Source organism: Pinus tabuliformis, chromosome 7 (assembly GCF_031772625.1).
Source record: "Pinus tabuliformis cultivar Carrire ecotype Pingquan chromosome 7, CPIR1, whole genome shotgun sequence".
NCBI classification, from domain to species: Eukaryota; Viridiplantae; Streptophyta; class Pinopsida; order Pinales; family Pinaceae; genus Pinus; species Pinus tabuliformis.
In genome coordinates this window covers 233,310,893-233,331,535 of record NC_142293.1, presented here as the reverse complement: position 1 = coordinate 233,331,535, position 20,643 = coordinate 233,310,893, and positions in this window count along the sequence as shown.

The following is a 20,643-nucleotide window of genomic DNA, read 5'->3' as shown; positions in this document are numbered from 1 at the left end:
TATTGATACACTATGGTACTATTTATGAGGTTATGGTTCCAGTTATTGTTATGTCAACATATAAATGGTGAAGTATAATGTTGTGATAATGTTTCATGGTGTGATGGATGTGGTAATATGACACAATTTTGACGAGAGAGTAATGATGCATATGTGGTGCTTATTTATTTATTTTGTTATGATAATGATGTTGTATGCTTATGCTAAATATGATATGCATAGGGATTATGATGTCATGTTGAGGTATATTGACATGTGGTTCATTTATTATGTGAAGTCATGATATATCTTTGATGCAAATATGTTGATGTTATAACTTATGATGGTATTTCATGAGGTGAAGCATGTGATAGTTGCATGCAAATTTATGGCATGCATGAGCATGCAGTTTGTTATTTTGCGATTAACAATGATGAATGTTCTCATGATGACATGCAAGACTTGGCATGTGGATTATTTTCTATGATACTATGATGGTATTGCTAATGCATTGGTTGCATGTTGAGGTGTGATGATTGACAGGACTCCACAAATGGGCCGAGAAGGCTGATTTATTTGATGATCTCGTGCGAGCCCATACGCATGAGGGAGAATAAGTAACACCATATGGGCTAGAGATAAACTCAATCAACACTACATATGCCAGTGGTTCCTTTGTCTTGTGTAGCTCTTGATGGATAGCTCTTGAAGGGCTATGGGACCATCTTGAGGAGGCCAAGTGCCTGATGTTCTAGGTTAGGTGTCTGTTATTGGATTGGGATGCCAAATTTTGGTGGGGTGTAAGGACTTCGATGCATGGGACAGTGCGCCTTAGTAGTTGTGGAGGGAGTGGGCCAGCCTTACGAGATGCCCGGAGTCATTGAGTATTGTACCGGATGCCTGCCTTGGGGCAAATGAGGTCTGAGTCAGGCGCGAGCCTTGGGGCCAGCCTTGGACTAAGATACAGACCGGGGAGGCTTATGCATGGTTCCGAAAGTGGGAAAAATGACAGAGATTCCTTGGGATTTCCCAGGTGTTGTGAAACTTTCGATGCCTGCTGGTTATACTAGTTCAGCAGAGGGTGTAGGGCAAACATGAAGTAATAATAACAAAATAAAATGTTAAATAATTCAACTTAACTTCGGGACGAAGTTCCTTAAAGTGGGGGAGTATGTAATGTCCCTTAATAATAAATAATAAATAATAATATAATATAATATAATATTAAAATACAAGAAAATAAATAATAAAAAATAGTAATAGTAAATAAATAATAATAAAATAATAAATAACAATACTAAAGCTCTAAATAAATATAAGTAGAAATAAAACAAGAAAGTAGTAAAAATCAATAAAGCTATCAAAAAGTAAAAACAAAAGAATAAAACAAGAAAGCAGTAAAGTTACATGCTGACACATGGAGTGTGTGCATGTGGTTCCCCTTCCAATGTTTGCTCTATAGATGGTGAGGAAGATGAGAGGCATTCCATCATTCCATCATTCCATCATCCATTCTCTTGGGAGAATAGTGTTGTGAGACAAAGGATTCCCTTGCAGTAGTACGTTGATTAAGGGCTCAGGGGTGGCCAGTTGTAGCAAGATTTTGTGCAACTGAGCCTACGGTTGGGTGGAGAGTCATCCCCAAGACTTTTTTGTAGTTAGCAGAATTCAACTAGCATTCAACCCTGAAATCACAAGTGAAAAACATCATCGCCACCGGTAAGTAGTCTCTACTCATTTATTGAAATTTGATGTCAATTAGTTGATAAATTGCGTGTTGATTATAAATCGCACGATTAATCTGATTAATTACATGTTTTTATTTCGAGGCTGTTACATATGGTATCAGAGCATAGGTTCAACTCTTAGGGCCTATGGACATTTTAATGTAAAAAAAAAAATTGATCTAAATGATTTATCGATTTCTTTTGGGAAGCCATCAACATTTCTAAGCGAAAATATCTATAATATTTGAAGTCGATTTTGAGAAATAAATTATTCAGAGCATTGGAATCTATAATTTTTCCGAGGCTGTATTCACTTTACCTAGTGCATAATTTTCATCGTGAGCATACAACCAAATCTCTAATAAATTGCACATATAGTCTACTGATTTGGAATATTCTTGCACAACCAAATCTGGTACACTACAATTGCAGTTGATTTTGATTAATGCTGGAATTGCTAATCTGCTGTTAAATTCCAAATCTCTATTTACATGGTTCGTCATTCTTCTTTGAATTCCCAATCTTTGTTTCAAGGTACAGAATTTTTCTTCGAATTATTTCTTTATGCCTTCAAATCTTTTGGCATGCTCCAGTTGCTAGTAGTTAATTACAGGTTATGAGGACTAAAAGCTAATGATTTCCTAGTGCCTCCAACCATCAAATTTGGGCGGGTTGCAATCAAAGCATCATGAAAACAAGTTAACATTGTGACCTTTCCTTCGTACATCATTAATGAGAAGCATAAATCTTCCAGATATCTGGTATCTAGGTTGTCGGAAGATATTTTTTTATTCACGTTTCTCTTTTGATATTGTCTGAACATATTATGATTTGTTGATTGGTATAATCAATGAGAAAACCATAGTCCCGCTTTTTGTATATGAATATTTAATGTTATTTAAAATGATATTATGTAAGGCCTATTTATACAAAATATATCATTAATTCATGTGGAGGCTAATACTTTCTTATTGCTGATATGATTTGCCTCTTCAGGATCTTTTCAATGTTTTATAGTCTATAGTTTTCTTAAATACTGTCAATTTGTTTATATCATACACTAATCTTACTGACTGCTTATTCTTGCGTCCTTGTGTACCTTATTTGTTTCAAGAGTTTTCTAGTTGTACCTCGCTCCATTTCTAGCATATAGACGTCTCATCTTTTCTATTTCATATTTAGTACACAACAGTTAATTATTTGGGTGTTAATTAAGTCTTAGCAGTTATAGTTAATATAATTGATCATTAATACAAATACATTAAATATCTTATTAACTTGGAAATTTGATTTCAATTATTTGTTTTACAAATCTACTGTTTTAAGCTTCTGCAATTTATCAGTGTTCAATTAATTTTTGTTGATTAATACAAATTTTCCATCATTCCATGATTCCATCATCCATTCTCTTGGGAGAATAGTGTTATGAGACAAAGGATACCCTGGCAGTAGTACGTTGATTGAGGGCTCGGGGGTGGCCAGTTGTAGCAAGATTTTGTGCAATTAAGCCTACGGTTGGGTGGAGAGTCGTCCCCAAGACTTTATTGCAGTTAGCAGAATTCCACTAACGTTCAACCCTGAAATTATCAGTGAGAAACATCATCGCCACAGGTAAGTTGTCTCTACTCATATTTCTAAAATTTGATGTTAGTTATTTAATAAATTGCATATTGATTATAAATCGCATGATTAATCTAATTAATTACATGTTTTTTATTTCGGGGCTGTTACAAAATTCACAAATAATGGACATCATATTAAGACAAGCATGAGATTCATTTATTATTCACAATATATACATTTATAATACATTTTTATGATCGTTGGGTTCATATTCCAAGGACTCTTGGACTCCCTTTGACTATTTAACTTCTACACAATAACCCTTAGCGGATTAGGTGTCCAACATGTATAACCAATAAAAGCTAAAATAAATATATATAAGTATATATCTTATATTATATTATTACAATTATTATATGCATTAATTTATATGATGTCGTTAAAATATCTTCATAAGATCAGAGTTTCAAGGAAAAACAATAGAAACGTATTTTTCCATTAGTCATAGAATTAATTTTTTATTTCAATTTTATTTTATTTTAATGTGATTTTTTATTTTTATTTTGTCTTTTCTTATGTTTTTCCCCTATTTTCAATTTAGTGGTGGAAACTCTACAATAATACTTTAATTCTCTACATCAATTAAATGATATGAAAATAAATTTTTAATATACCAAAAAAATAAAAAATTATTTTCCTTTGTTTTATATTAACAAATAAATAAATATTGATAAATTTAGGAGAAGTGTCCTCAAACACTTATTGTTATTAATCAGAGGAAAAATACCATTACATAAGGGGTGAGAGGCATGGCATATATATAACCTCTCTAGCCACATCTCAATATGCTATTTGTATTTAATAAAAAACTTAAGGATAATCACTATGACAAGGTTGTGACAAGGCCTATTCATATTCTGAAGAATGAAACACTTATAGAATTAACTCTATTCTTTTATAAATAATATGTTCTAGAATAACTTTATTAATCTAGGAAGACTATCTAACTATTGAACTAAATAAACTTTAGGATTATAAGGTTAGCATTCCCCTTTTAATCCTAAAGTTTATTTTTACAAATGGCAAGTTCTTCTCTAAACTTGTAGAATTCTGTTTTTCCTATTAGCTTGGTTGAAATGCTTGAAGTTTGATCTTCAAATGGACAACATCTAGCTTGATTATGTTGTTGTTTATGAGAGTCCCGATGAAGTGATACTTGGTGCTGACATGACTAGTTTTACTATGATAACCTAATGTGATGTTCTATCATCAATATCTCTTGCAAATTCTGCAAACTAAATATGAAACATATTTAAATTAATTGTTTTTCTTATAGAGAATTCCATAATATTTTTTCCACATATGTGCCTAAGGACCCTTTTCGTTGCATTCCATTGACTTTCCCTAGGTTCCTACATGAATTTGGAAAGAATGATGATTGCATATGACAAACCTAGACATGTACTTGTCACATAAATGAGGGAGCCATTCAAATATCTATAGATTATATTGTTCACCAATTCCCCCCTCCCACTTTCTTTCAAATTTTTAAAGTTTGAAGCTTTGCTTCATAGGAGTAAGAGAGGGTTTACAGTCTTCCATGCCACACGTCTTCATCAATTCTATTACATACTTGGTTTGACTAAGGAAGAATTAATGTTGTTGTTGCGAAAATTATACTCCAAGATAGTACCAAAGTGACCCCAAGTTTGTCATTTTGAATCCCTTTTGAACTTCATGTTCGACTTGCTTGACGTGATCTCCATGGTTGATTGTACTAATTAATTCATCAACATAAAGAATAATGATGACCAAGTTTTTACCTTTCATCCTTAAATATAGAGTATCATTAAACTCACTACAATGAAAACCAATTTGCTTGAGGTATTCATCCATTTTGGCATACCATGATATGGGTGCTTATTTAAAGCCATATAAAGCTTTTAGAAGTTTACAAACTTTATGTTTCTCCATTTAACTTCAAATCCTAGGGGTTGAGTCATATAGACTTATTTTTTTAAATCATGATTCTTATCTTGTTCCAATTTTTTGTAAACGAAAATGTTTCTTCATAATCAATCCCTTGTTTTGAAAAAATCCATTAACCACAAGTCCTACTTTATAATTATCTACTTCAACATTTTATTTATGCTTAGTTGAGTAAACCCATTTGTAGCTAATGGGTTTAACATTTACCATACAATCTACAAGTTTCCATGTTCCATTTGCAATTACCGAGTAATATGTTATAAATACTAAGAAAGGGGTGGGAGGTGGGTGGTGAATTAGTATTTTGTGTTGAATCAAGTTTTACCTAGTTTATACTTTTTTTTTCAATGTTAACTAAATCACCATTTAACTAGTAGCACATTATGACAGTAGATCTAACCATAAGAAGTAAACCATGAGCAACACATAATCATAAAGACATGTGAACCATAATAGTGCAACATATCAACAAGTCAACATATCATCACATAGGAACACCAGATATTAGGTGGAAAACCCAACTAGGAAAATCCATAGTTGTTTTTGTCTCTTTCTTCTTCTTATTATTATAAAGAAAACCTTCTTTTACGTTTTGTGCGGTCAAAGACTTCTACCAGGGCATAGGCTCCTACCTACTAGAGACTACCACCTCTAATTATTTTTCGAGCTACCATTAGAAGGAAGCCACCAATCCTTGGTCTAGTTCTTTGGCCACCACCGGAAGGAAGCTACCACTCGCTTACTGAAGTCTCCAACCCTTAGACTTCGTTTGCACCTTGTTTCAGAATCTTTCACATTTGATCCACCTGCAATAAACGCAAATCCTATAGACCACATTTCATCCAATTGTCAAATTGGACCCACATATAACTTTCTGTTCAACAACTGAATATAAATATGACTTGAAAACCAATCTCTATCTATGATACAAGTCTGCATACATCAATAATAAATCTAATATAAAACCATTTATGAACCAATTTCATTGTATCCAGTAAACAAAGAACCAATCTCTACTCTCATCAATAACAGACCCTTAGGGACCTAATAAAACTTGGCATAAACCATAGTAGCATCAAGTTATCTGATCAAAATCCAAGATTAACATTGTACAAATTATGGTGTATATTTTAACTACTCATGAATTTTTAATCAAAATCACAAGATACAAACCTACTCTATTATTATGTGGAACTCAATTCACAATTTAGAACATCAATCACAAACATGCAATGAGAAAAAACACACATGCACACAATATTTTTCCAGGGGAAAGAAATCTACTAAAAACTCCTATGCATACTTGCGTTAATCTGATGAATAGAGATGTATTACAATTTCTTTTCTCAAGTGAACACAACCTGCAAGTGAATAACCTATCTCTCTCCTCATGAGAAGCTCTGACCCAGACTTAGTCAATTTCTACCTCTGCTTGAGCCCCAATTTCCTTGCACAATTCTTTGATAAATTAGGCCCCTGTTATTTATGAAATTTGTCAAATGGATTGCGCAATTCCTTGAGAAATTAGGCCCCTATTATTTAGAAAATTCCTCAATTTTATTGTGCAATTCCCAAGGTTGATCATCTGACTACATGCAACACATGTACACTCAAGACTAGTCTACAACTAATGTTACACTACCTTGGAATCTCCACCATAGTTGGGGAACTCAAATTCTCTGCATGCACTAGTTGTTTTGGGTTGATTGATCAGTTAACTGGATGATCACTAGGTTAGACTGAAGTCTCACTGCACAACTGACCTTCCACTTGTTCCTCCAATAGTTGGAACTATTTTAACTGAAAACAATTTGAAATAATTAACCTTGATTACAACAAATTAGTAATCGCACATGCTAAAATGAACTCCAACTCCTCCAACTCGAATGTATTGAGTACATTAGGTAACATAAGCCATGTCACACAAGTTAACTTCACCCAAGTTGTCTGTTGATGTGGAAATTAGAGTTTTCTCAATTTAATCAAGAAATCAAATTGATAATTTTTTGTTGCATTTTTTTAAAAAACACTACTCACATAATCCATACTCAACAACTTAAAATAATTGTAACATAAATTCCCATGAATACATTAGGCAATAAAAAACCCCTCTCACTCAACCAAACATCGATACAATGCAAAATCCTATTCTTAGCAAAATCACAATTCTCTCAACCACACTGGCCTTCTCATGACATTACCCAGTAGCATATGCAAATGCATCTAAATCAAAAAACTCAATATGATGCACAAGACATTTTAGCCATACAAAACATCCCCTGGAATAAGCCTCTACAGTCACAATACGTTAGTATATAAGTTCTTTATTTTCCATTCAATCTATGTTCCAATGCAGACAACCTCATTTCCCTGATACAATCACCCTTCTCAACAAATCAACTCATACAAGAAGAACAACACAACAGTTAAACCATATACCATAGTTTGCATCTAAAATAACTTTGTCTAGATTAGAAAAATTTTGAGGCCTAGAATGAACCTCCTAAGGAATACTATTAAATAATAGATGGAAATAATAAATTAAAATTAGATTACATCATCAAATTTTAGAGGGAATAAAGATAAAACTACTCTTTCAACTTGTATTTTCCACTTATCTCCCTACTGTTTTACTCAAATTTCGAGCAAGAGCACTTGCTGAATGCAAAATTTGATTCCTCATCCAAGGAGTATCCATGTTCCATACTTTTGATAGACCTTGCTACATGAAAAATGAGAAATACATGAGAAAATGTGATTACAATCGTGTTTTTCATGTATTTCAAATTTTTCGTGTAGCAGGGTCCATCGAAAGTATGTAACATGGATACTCCTCAGATGAGGAATCAAATTTTGCATCCAATGAGTGCTCCCACTTGAAATTTGAGTAAAATTATAGGGATATAAGTTGAACATATGAGTTGAAAAAGTAGTTTTTTTTTTTTTTAATCTTTTTACTTTTTTACTCCAAAAATGGCGAATCATCCCCCATGGTTGACATCATCATCTTTAGTCCTATTGGTTCTTATAAAGTTTATGTTGGTTGTACATTTATGTTTTTATGCCCATTTGAGACCTTAAAATTTCTCTAATGCAACCCAATACATCAACTAAATGTAGATCAAATTATGATAGACTATACTTCTACTCATAGGCCAATCTCTGTGCTATTACTAATCTTCTTATAAATATAACCAACAACCCATGACAGACAACACCAAGCTCAGATAAAAGTTACTCAAACCAACATATATACCCTGATTGGAAACTCAATAAAATTCCCACCATGTAATCATGACATAAATGGATCTTAGCCACATAAAACTCAGCCATACAGAAATACATAATAGCATATGTATATTTCACAAACCATCTTAGCCATAAAACCTGGAAAATTAGGTGTTAATTATTAAACATTACTTCCATACAAAACTCTACCATCAACCTTTGTCAATAAGTACATTAGTATGCAAACATTGTCACGTCTCTATCAATATAATCCTTTCTCAACTACAACAATAACGAATCAAATTGACTCATCAAATCATCAAGCTATCATACAAAGTCATAGAGACATATTATCAACACCCTCGCATCAACCACTCACAAACCAATATATATAAACATGAAGATCTATCTCTTTGTCAATCACTACAAGTGTGCCTTTGCTATCAAAATCAAATACTCAGTCACATATTCAAATATGCACACTAGTCACTCAGTCACATACATACGAAGGATATGTGCACCATAACAATCTTCAACTTTGATTGTGCACACTATGTTCACAATTTAGTCTCTGTATAACATAGGTTCGCCCCCTTGAACCTTCACACTAGTATAGATCTTGATCCAGGTGGTTAATGGTGGCCACCCACCTATTCCACTTGGATCCCCACCATTGTACCATTATTTCTTTTTAGTTTCTGTAATTGTAGCACACTTTATTATTTTTGGCAGTTTTTCAAGTCCTGAACTTTCGAAGCTATTTTGAGGCCCTAAATGATGTTTTTTTGGAAAACGGGAAAATGTGAGTAAGTATCTAACATTTGCAGTTGAAAGTTGTAGTCCTCGGATATATATTTCTATCGAGGTATCATGCGCATCAAACAGAGATTTTATGCCAAAGTTATGACTCTTGGAAGTTGATGTACCAATTTACCCCAACAAGTCCTAGAGTTTTGGCACTTTGTCTCCTAGGGTTAGGTTTTTGGATGTTTAGGGTTTTCCATAGTTTCTCAGTAATAAATAGGCCTTCGAAACTCATTGTAACATAGTTTAGAGGCATGTAGCTTCCATATCTCTTCTTAGAGATAAGCTACCATCTCCTGAGCTATTTTACTTCCATTATGTATGTAAGAATATTTCAGTTATTTGATTAATGAGATAAAGATTTATTTATGTTTCATCTCTGTGTTTACATTTTTATCTGTACTTTTTTTAATTCCTGCATAAATCTGAATCAGATATGGAAACAAAAATATTGGTCTTTGACTCCAGGAGTCTAGGAGCTACATATCATCAAGTTAGTGAATAAATGCACTTCTTCATGGCTAAGATAGTTACAAATTCTAGATCAAACAATACACATCAAAATCATTTCAGCAACCACCAAAAATCAACCGAATTCCTATTTTAATCCAAGAGAGAGAAGTATAGAATATATAATGCTATTGTATTTGCGCATAGTAGAGGAGAAATTATATATTAAAATACACCAGATTAGCTATAGTGAAAAATTATATCAGATATCTCACACCTTCACCAAATCACCTACATCAGATCTCTGCAAAAATAGATTTGCACTTATGTGCATTATACACACGCTTCAAAATAGAACAATATATATATATATATATATATATATATATATATATATATATATATATATATATATATATATATATATATATATATATATATATATATATATATATATATATATAAGGAACAAGCATGGATCTGAACCCATGACAATGTGATGGTTAATCACACTCCTCTAAACATGTCCCAAAAAGAGAACAATTCATAAAATGCAATGATCGTTGGTGCTAGAGTCTAGAGATAGATTTCTCAAGTGCACACCCAAAATTACTGATCTCCTTGAGTATTTATAATCTCTTCGCCCCTCAATTACCTCAGGAAAAAATCATGGATTCGTTGACAAAGACAATTAGACGTTGAACCCCCTCGATTGCATGAGATAACTTGGGAAATTTGATGGTTCAGCCCTTGGTTTTTATTTTTCTTCACCTACAAGCATCATCATGGGGATTGAAATATCTCCTAGAGATGATCATTGTAGAGATGTAGTGGGGCACCTAGCAAAGTTTTTGAAATCATCACCAATGTGTTAGTTGTCATCCCAACAAAATTTCTATAACTAAAAGAAAATCATAGTTTCTCTACCCATAACTTTTCCACGTTGCTACATCACCTTATCAGGCACCTCCAAACCTTTTCCAACCTCTGAATACTCCTAAAAATCTATTGCAATACCTCATAACATCAACAAAAACCAAAGAATCATCACCATCACATCAACAAACACCAAAGAATCATCACAATCACATCAACAAACCTCTAACAAACACCAAAGTATCATCATAATATCCAAGCCTCACCAACCTCTCCAACTACCTGATCATCATGCACAAGCTCATTGAACTATTGACATCAGTGCCAACCTGACTAGCACCATGCTTCCAACCTCATATTCATCCATCAATTCTTTCTTCCATTATTTATGATTCATTGCTTATGTAAAAGTTCTCAGTTCAACAAAATCATGAGTGACTAAGGAAAAATTTAATTGAGTTGAACTTCTAGTCCGTGTTTTATTTTTTTCATCTTCATGAACATATTTTAGTGATTTTGTGAAGAATTTTGGTCTACTATGTTTTCCTTGTGGTGAAGTTACTATACTAGATATACCTTGTGTTAAATAATCATCATTTGAATAAGATTTATCTAATTCATGAATACCCATACAAGGGGCTATGACTTTCTCAATGTAATTTGATTTTCTTTGAGGAATGGTTTTATTTTATTTCTTTTCCAATTGACTACTGAGATTATCAAGCTCTTGCACTATTTGATTTTTCATTTCCTCAAAGACAATGTCCCAATTAATAATAAAATTCATGTTAGATAATAGCGTGGATCCTTTCTTTTCATTTGAATAACCAAGAAGAATGCATTTCATATTGTGATTTTCTATCTTAGAACTTTTTTCCTTCAGAACTAGGGCATATCATGTTAAGAATTAGGCAAGCAAGACAGGACAAGAAAATGGTGGTAAACCCCTTAAGATATTCTTTGACATTATTGTATTGATATTTGGATTTGAATTTATAAGACATCAATTGGACTATTCTAGATCTATAGCTCATTGACAATTGATTAGTGTATCATGTCAACAACTCATCATAGATAAGGATTACAACTCATATCTATGTGGTTTTAGAATTTGTGGTTTTCTAAGAACTGATAATCTAACATAGAAAGTGAATCCAAAAACTCAAAGATGATTTACTAAAGGTTTATTACCATACCAAGCTTCATGTGGAGTAATTCCATCTAAGCATGATGTGGGAGATCGATTTCTAATGGTTAAGAGTGTGTGTTATTTTGTAAGATGTCATAGGTTGAAATCCAAAGTGGAGTAGAGGATGTACACCTCTGTATAATTTAATAGTCAAATCATTGTGTGGAAGTGGGCCCCTTCTCCTAGAAATAAGGGGATCATACACCAATTTGGATTATGGCTTGGTCATGCTCTTAAAAAACAAAATAAACCGCTTTTTCCTAATACCTTGTGCTTAACCTCATTAAGGGAAACATAAATCGGGTCATTCCCATCTATGTGTGATTCATATTTCTATGACTCCATTCCACTGTGGAGTATAAGATTTAGTCAACTATATTTTTATTCCATTTCTCCTACAATGATCATTGAATTCATTTGAAGTGAATCTTCCCCCATTATTTTTTCTCAATGTGGCAATATTTCCCTTGGTGGAATTTTCAAATAATTGTTGAAATCATATGATTTTTTCAAATTCTCTTGATTTATCCCTTACAAAATACAACCAATTCATTCTTGAAATATAATATATGAAAAGAATAAAATATATGCATTAACTAAGAGAGGATTCCATATGACCACCAATTTCACTATGGATTAGTTGCAAACATTGATTTATTTGCCATGTACTTGTGCAAAAAGGATCCCTCTTTTTTCTTCCAATAATACAAGCTCCACACTTAGCAATATCCTTTTTGACATGGGGTATTTATTTAACCATGTCATCTGTTTTAAGTTACTAAGGCTATAAAAATTCAAGTGCCCAAATTTGTAATGCCATAATCTTAGAGAGCTAGGAGATAAATCCACTAGTCCGTCCAAATATTATTTGTGAGGAATGATTGTTCCCTATAACCTTAAAAGTTTTCCACCTTCATATTCCTTCGTTATTGTTTTGAATTTTTATTTAACTTAATTTCTTTTCATCCATCCATCTTCCATGATTATCTGATGACCTCCATGTCTTATGAGCACCAAGGATAACAATTGTTTTTTGAATGTTGGAACATACCATATATTTGAAAGTAATACTTTTCCAATTTATAGAAGAGAAAAACGAACTAATCATTTTCCTTGAGGGGTATGAATTGTGTCATCTACCAAATAAATTGCATTGAGCTCCATATCTTGATATGTATAGAAATATTTTTTATGCAACATATATCTTGTATTAAGTATCCAACCATCTTCAAATTGTTTGCTTGGAAATTTGTTGGTGACCATTGAATCTGCACATTCATTTTCCTAGGTTTCGATGAATACATAATCATCTTCTTCATTTTCTGCATACTAAGTTGATATTGAATTTCTATAATTTAAATGTTGTTTGAAAAAAAAATTATTCTTTGGCAAGTTCTCATTTCTTGATCTACATTCTTCTACCACATGCCCACTTTGAAGACACCTGTTGCATTTAGGTTGAGTCATTTTTTCATCTTTTTGAAAATTTTATTGAGATCTCCTAAATTATTGTTTATGTTGATCATTTCTTCATCTCCCTTGGAATCTTCTATGACCATGACCAAAGTTTTGAATCGTTCATCTTACTCTATAATTTTCACTGGACCAACCTCTTCCTCTTATATTTTCATTACAATTACCTCTTGCTCTTTTTTCTAAGAGCTTCTTCCTCTAATAGTTTTAATACAAGTATATATGTCTCTTGTATTTTCATTTGATGAGTCTTTCCCTCTCGGTATTTCTCCTTTCCTTGAGTTGGTAAAGAGAAGATCTTCCTGAGTTCTTCATTTTACCAAATGTATTATCATGTTGGACCAACAAGTCAATAAAAGAATCAAAAGTTAGATTCACCAATTTATCAACAATTTGTAATATTTATATAAAATGTTTATAGGAGGATGGAAAACCTTTCATCAAAATAGTGATCATTAAACTCTCTTGCATATATTTAAAAAACATATTTCTAAAGTTCTTGTTGAATGTTTTTCAAATGAGAGGTGTATTCCAAAACATCTTCCCCTTTTGCCATTTTTTGATTGAGCAATTTGGCATAAATCTAAACCATTTTTTCTTTGGATTGAGTAAAGTTATTTTTAAAAATTTTCCAAGAAATCCAAATATAAGATACATTTTTAATGTGAATATACAACTCATCAATGACTAAATATCTCAACAGGGCAATTGCCTTTTCATCATGTGCTTCCCATTTTTCTAGTTCTCTAGCATTAGTGGGCTTAATTGGAGCTTTGTCTCCATTACAAAAATCTTTCCACAAACATTAAATACTAATGTATTTTGCTTATGACAATTTCAATTCATGTAGTTCGTAGGTACTTCCAGTTTTTCTGATTTAGCAAATAAATTGACTAGTTTTGACATGGTGAACTGTTTATCAAATGCTTACCATCAAAAAATTGAAGAATATAATGCATGAGAGACATTGTAATAATTGAAAATGAGTACTATGGGGGCTTGGACCTGACCCCACTATAGCCTCATGAAAGGGATAGTTGATAGAGTATTTCACTACATTTTATCAATGCTTGAACTTGAGTTTACAATGCTTTATTATGCACCAAACTTTCAAAATTTGATGAAATAACAACCTTTAAAACAAGAGCATACCCATGTTTGAAGTGAACAAATTGTTAAAAACTTCCATTACGATATAAAAATGAACATCTTGTTGAACTCATGGTAGAGCCCCCTCTTAACCCATAAAAACTTTTTTAATTAAAAGTATATATTATATAACCTCTATAACTCTCTTTTTGTTTAATGACAAATGAGATTCCATGTGATTTTCGCCGAAATCTTTCTCTAAGAATATTTATTTTTTTGTGTAATGATGCACAAGATAATAACATTTTTTGAAAAATAAACACGTATGCTTTGTTGACCTAAATTTGCAAATTACATTATAATAAACATAATGAATGAATGGCTAAAAGATACATAGCAATCAAGGGACAAAACAACATAAATCTTTGTTGGCCTCCTATTTTGAAGCAAAAAACATTTGCTAACTTTGTAAACTAGCTTCCACTCTCTCAAAATTATTTAACTACCCTTTTGGATAAATTGTGTTTTTTAAATTTTATAATGCACCTTTGATTCACTAGTTCATAAGGTCCACTTGCAGGTTCAATGCTGATATTCTCCCACAACTCCCTATTTTGTCTCTTTTAAAGTTTTTCTACACATTCACAAGGTTTTATTACCTTTAATGTTATTGAATTCATGGGATGGGTTATCCATGGCCATGGTCACAGCATGGAACCGAATAATGCATGAGTTGAATCAACACTATTCACAAATTGGCAAGGGTTTTATCGACAACTTACTTTGGAATAGATCTTGTTGCTCTGTAGAAACCACAACTTTACAATAGTATCGGTTAGGTGCAGTATTGATGTTGGATAGTTGGCATTATCTATTTGGCTAGTGGTAGTAAGTGTGTTGGCATTGATGTTAATAGTCATGTTGGGAGATCAAGTTGGGCAGTTGGCATTGCGTGACAGTTAGAAAGTGTGTTGGCATTGATGTTATTGACATTTTTGGGCACTGCAACCCCAAGCATAAAATTTCCATAAAACAAGGGCTACTAAGTCCCTAAAAGTGTTGTTCTAACCCCTAAAGGAGAAAGGTCAACTAATTATAGCTTCTCCCAGAAGTTCTCCATGAAAAACTGCTCAGAATTAGTCAAAACAGGATCATTTCAGCTGCTCCATAGGCAAAATGCGTTGCATCTCACCTAAACACACTATGTGGGTGCGTTGCATTTCAAAAATCCCTTCTATGGGGTGCGATGGGTGAGAAATGACAAATGGCAGTGTCATTCCGCGAGGTGGAGAGGCAATGGAAGCTTCCAGAAACTTCTCCTGTGACACTTGCCTCTCTGAATTCGACCAAGGATGAGTAAGAGATCATCAATCTCCAAGTGGAAGCAAGAACTATCAGAGGGAATACACTAATCAAGTCACAAGCTAACTCATCTCCCTTACAGATATCTATATATGGATCCCTCATCCCAGAGATCCGGAGGCTGGAATTTTTCATATTGTAAGGAATTGTTGTTGGTTTCTTGAGACAAACATCAGATTGTTGAGTGATCTAAGCTTTGTATGAGGTGAAGAGGGGCTTCCTTGCTGAGAGGATGATGCTGGGTCAAAACAACTGCTTGTAACTCCCCTTGGCTCTTTCTTGTTTATCAAAAAATCTATTCAAGTTTTTCCTCCATACTCTTGTGTCATTTATATTTGCTGCATTTGTATGCTTAATTTACATCTGATCCTAGATTTTTTATGATTATAGATCCATGTTCTTGTATAGTGCTATGCTACTGTGATCTTACAAGTAATCTGTGAAGCTGGGCGTGCAAGGGAACAAGTAGCGAAAGACTATCAAGGAAGAGAGGAATCGAACCAGGAGATTAGCGCTAGACAGAGGTTGGTCTTCTATGTTCCTCTCTATCTGTACTTCATAAAGGAAAAACGAAAGTAGCTTTACTTTGTTTGTTTCTAAGGCAGCTATCACACCTTAGTGGGATAAGCAGTTCTGAGTAGACACTTTTCCCTATAACAAAATGGCGACTCCGCTGGGGACGAATTAGTTTGTTTGTTTATCTTCCTTGTTGTCTATTTCATAAACTTATAGACGGAGTCTGAAGTTGTGCCAGGTAGCTTTCGAACTACATTTTCTATGCAAATGCAAAGTATATAAATGCTGCTTCAGTCAATCTCCGGGATCTGTTTATGATTTAAACAACTGATTCACAAACTCTCTGATTGCCCCTCGTGGTAGCTCTTATATCCTCCTTAGATCTACCCCTGATTGTTGCATTTTACTGATTACCATTTGCTCGGCCAAAACCCATGAACTGAACTGCAAACTGTGACCCGAAACCCAAGCAAAGTCTCGTCTCTGGCACAACGCAGGTACTGTTCTGAGAATCTGAAATTCAGCGCACTTCCCGAGTGTAGTAGGTGCGCTGCATTTCAAATTCCCTGTGTTACAGGTGCGCTGATCAGACTAGGCATTGTTCAGTTTTGGTTTCTGTGATTCATTCTTTCCAGTTCTATTCATGAATTTTGCTTCCTGTGATCAGTATATCTCTGTTTGAGACCCCTTTTCCTTGCTGTTATTCCGCCTCCTTTGTACAAAAGAACTGTAAATGTTTTTGTGTGTTTGTTGAGTCATTTTCAGTTCTCCTTTACAAAAAGTAACATAATTACACTGTCGTCCTTTGATTTGAAAGTGTCGCAAGTGTCGTTTTCAATCATAGGAAAGAGTTTGATTGCTGTAGATAGTCGATTATCCTGTTACTATTATTTTTGGTCTGAATTTGTAATTTTTCTTATGTCGAAAAACAAGTATTCATTTCAAAATCGTAAGGTGTTGTGATTGTCTCCATTTTTTATTTCGAAAAGAAACTTGTTGATAATTGTCACTTGAAAAGAAATTCAGATTTGTGCATCAACTTTCTTGTTATCATTCATATACTAAGAAAGTCGAAAACAAATACATGCATGTGCATTTGCATTTAGACATTCTGATTGGTTTGATTTAGGAAAGTGCATTTAGAGTGTGCTCTTTGCTCTTTGTAAAAGAATTTTGTCTTTCTTTCCTTAGTAGCTAGGATTTTCATTACACAAAGAAGATAAAAAGATTGTTTATCATCTTAGATTGCATTTTAGGAATTACATCTACATCTCGTGGTGAACCTGAAAGGAAAACTTCATAAACAAGATCAACTATAAAATAAATTCAATGAATCTAACAACGCTTTGGAACCTAACACACAACATTTAGAAGTCTAGGCTAGAGACGTATTCCGGCGTCGTAAAACCTGGTAACTGTTGTTCTCACTGATGGTTGGGTGATTCCTCCACTTTGGGATGATAAGTGCCAGTACGAACTTGCGCTCCCACGTACCGTTGAGTATATTTTGGGAGACCACAATAGGCTTAATCCTTTATCCATAGGAAGTCGTGTCTGCCGCCCTATCGATCACAATGCACTGAACACAGCATTCGGGAAGATTGACTGCCGTACCGTAAAAAGTATTCTGCAGTTTTGCGATTGGTTTGGTAATCCCTCTACCTAGATTTCCAGAGCAGTCCCTTTCGTTCCTTTTCAGACTCCTTAACGGAAAAGGTCCATCTAAGCACTTATCACTTCAAGCTCATTAAAAATCGAAGGCAACTAGAGTCATCTTTTGTTTTTTATCGACTCTTAAAAATTGAAAAAACAAGTTGTGTCAAAGCGTCTAAAATTTATTTTAAACGGAATATTCATCACCCTTTCCTACGTTGATCTTGGGTTGAGAAAATGGAATCCACCAACCAAGGAATTCCCCTTGGAGGAAATCCTAGTCCCTTCTCCTCTTGGGGAGATGTTGGTGCACCCCATATGGCCACATTGTCGCTTCCAGGACTGACAATTGGCTTGCCTGTATGGCTCTTCTCAACCTCTGTCGTTCAGAACACCGCAATTCCTGAACAATCGAGTTTGCAACTAGACGAGTCTAGAGTTACCCACCGACCTTCTACTTCCTCCCATTCTTCCTCTCCTCCTTCTTCTTCGCTTGATAGAGCTGGTAAAGCCAAAATTCAAGTACCTAAGAAGAAGAAGGAAAAGAAGAAGAAAGAGAAGAAGAAGAAGGAGTCAAAAGTGAGAGGGGGCAACCAAGCGTCGTCTAGTGAAAATCCACACACTGCACCGACCAGGCCTAAATCACCATGTGTCATTTGCAAAGGAGACCACTATCATAGATATTGTCCTTACATCCCCGCATCTTAAGGGACTGGTCTCCTTGTTTGCACAACCCGTGTCGTCAACCTCTGATGATCATGTTGAAAACACATCGTCGACTAGTGAAAGTGAAGCCCCAGGACAAAAAGGAAAATATAGATTTCCTTGTAAACTGTGCGAAGGCGATCATGCCATCCACCGTTGTCCCTTTTTAGACGAGGCTAAAAGAGTTTTGGACGATCGTCCGGTTTCACCGTTACGACTTCCTCCTGGATATAAAAAACTCTTGCCGAGTCCGTCACTAGTTGAAAATCCGGCTGGCCCGCTCAAGTGGTCGGCTGAAGCATCTATCATTGAAGACAAACCATCTGAACCCATACTAGAAGAAAGTCAAAAGGTTGAGGCGGCAGTTGACCCAGTCTTGCCTTCAGAGGTTCCATCTTCAGATGATACAGTCACCGAAGAGAACAAGGATGACACCATCCAAATTCTTTTCGTAAGCACAGACTCCGATGAACATGGGGGCAATTTACCCATTCCTTTACAGCAGGAAGGAAGTTCGTCAGAGTCGTACCTGGCCATCTATTCGGTCCCACCTCCAAGTAACCTAGTTGTCTCCTTTGATTGGAATCAACTAGGCAGACCCTGTTTACCAGCTAGTGTACCATTCCGCATCATTGTTCAAATATATAGGATGGTTATGGCCGGTACCATCATAGATGAAGGGGCTTCTGTGAGTATCCTTTCCTCGACTGCTTGGAAAGCGCTTGGTTCACCATCGCTTTTCCCTGAGATGAGAAATCTAACAGGCTTTGACAAAGGAACCAGTCGACCATTAGGGATCCTTCCCAATGTGCCCATAACATTGAGAGGGAAAACCGTTCAAATGAACGTAATGGTAGTTCAAGGACCCCTGGATTATAATCTACTCCTTGGATGAGACTATATTTATTGCATGGGAGCAATTGTCTCCTCACTCTTTAGAGTAATGTGTTTTCCGCACGAAGGAAGAGTGGTCAAGCTCGTGGACTAGCTTTCATTTCCTGGATCACACAGAGAAAATAGTCATATACCATCCCTGAATGGTCTTTTCACACAAGGAATGTTTCATCAATCTCTAGTCCGTCCGCCTGATGAGCGCAAGTGATTCAGGGGACATGACTGAAACCCAGGGGGCATGCACCCTGGTCTGCTTCGGCAGGAAAACTTCGGGTATAGGGTAGGTTTCCGCAGAGAATATGACTAGTCTGTACTCCCGTCCGTGATTGGAAGAGGGGGTTATTCTGGTATAAGATTCTCTTGTCAAAGTTATGTGGGTTGGCAAGCATCGCCACTCACCTTTGTTTATTTCGATAAACATCGCCGAAGAAGTGTTTTGTTTACGCCGTAAATATAACAATCTTTGGTAACCTGTAAGAGGTAGACCTCTCTCGGTAAAGCAAATGTTTTAACGGAAGGAAGAAGGGGTGACCTTGAAATTCTGTTTTATACCTGGGGGCATGCAAGCGAAGAGCGACTATTTATTTTTTAAATTTGTAGGTCCTCTAACCCTTTAAACTCGTAGGATTGGTCGTTTCCTAACTTGCATAAAGGAAGGATGTGGGGAAAAACTCTAAAAATTGTCGTTTTTATATATGAGACATTCTTATTATACGACTGGATTAATCGAGCGGATTTAGCGCGGACTTCATGCTCGTTAATAAATAAACATAAGCAATGAGCACATGTTCCTCCAGAGTTTAAGCTCATTAAAAAATGAACCAATTTCCGGTAAATAACCATCGTGAATGTAATACTTCAACCTTTAAAAGCCTTGGTTGTGTTTGCACCGTCACCTCCACTTTTACATTGGCCGATCATTCACCTCCATTTGATTGTTTACCCCTTTTTGAGGAACAGCTGTGAAGAGTGATCTCACTAGCCATCCTTGTAACACTGCCGTGATTGGAAAATTCCAAACCTTACCTGGAATCAGTTGCTACCCAATTTTATCACTCGTTCCTCAAAAGATGAGTCTCCTTTAAGCTCTTTTCAAATGACTCGTAAAATATGAAAAGATTGCCGAGCCATTGGCCTCTCCAGCTC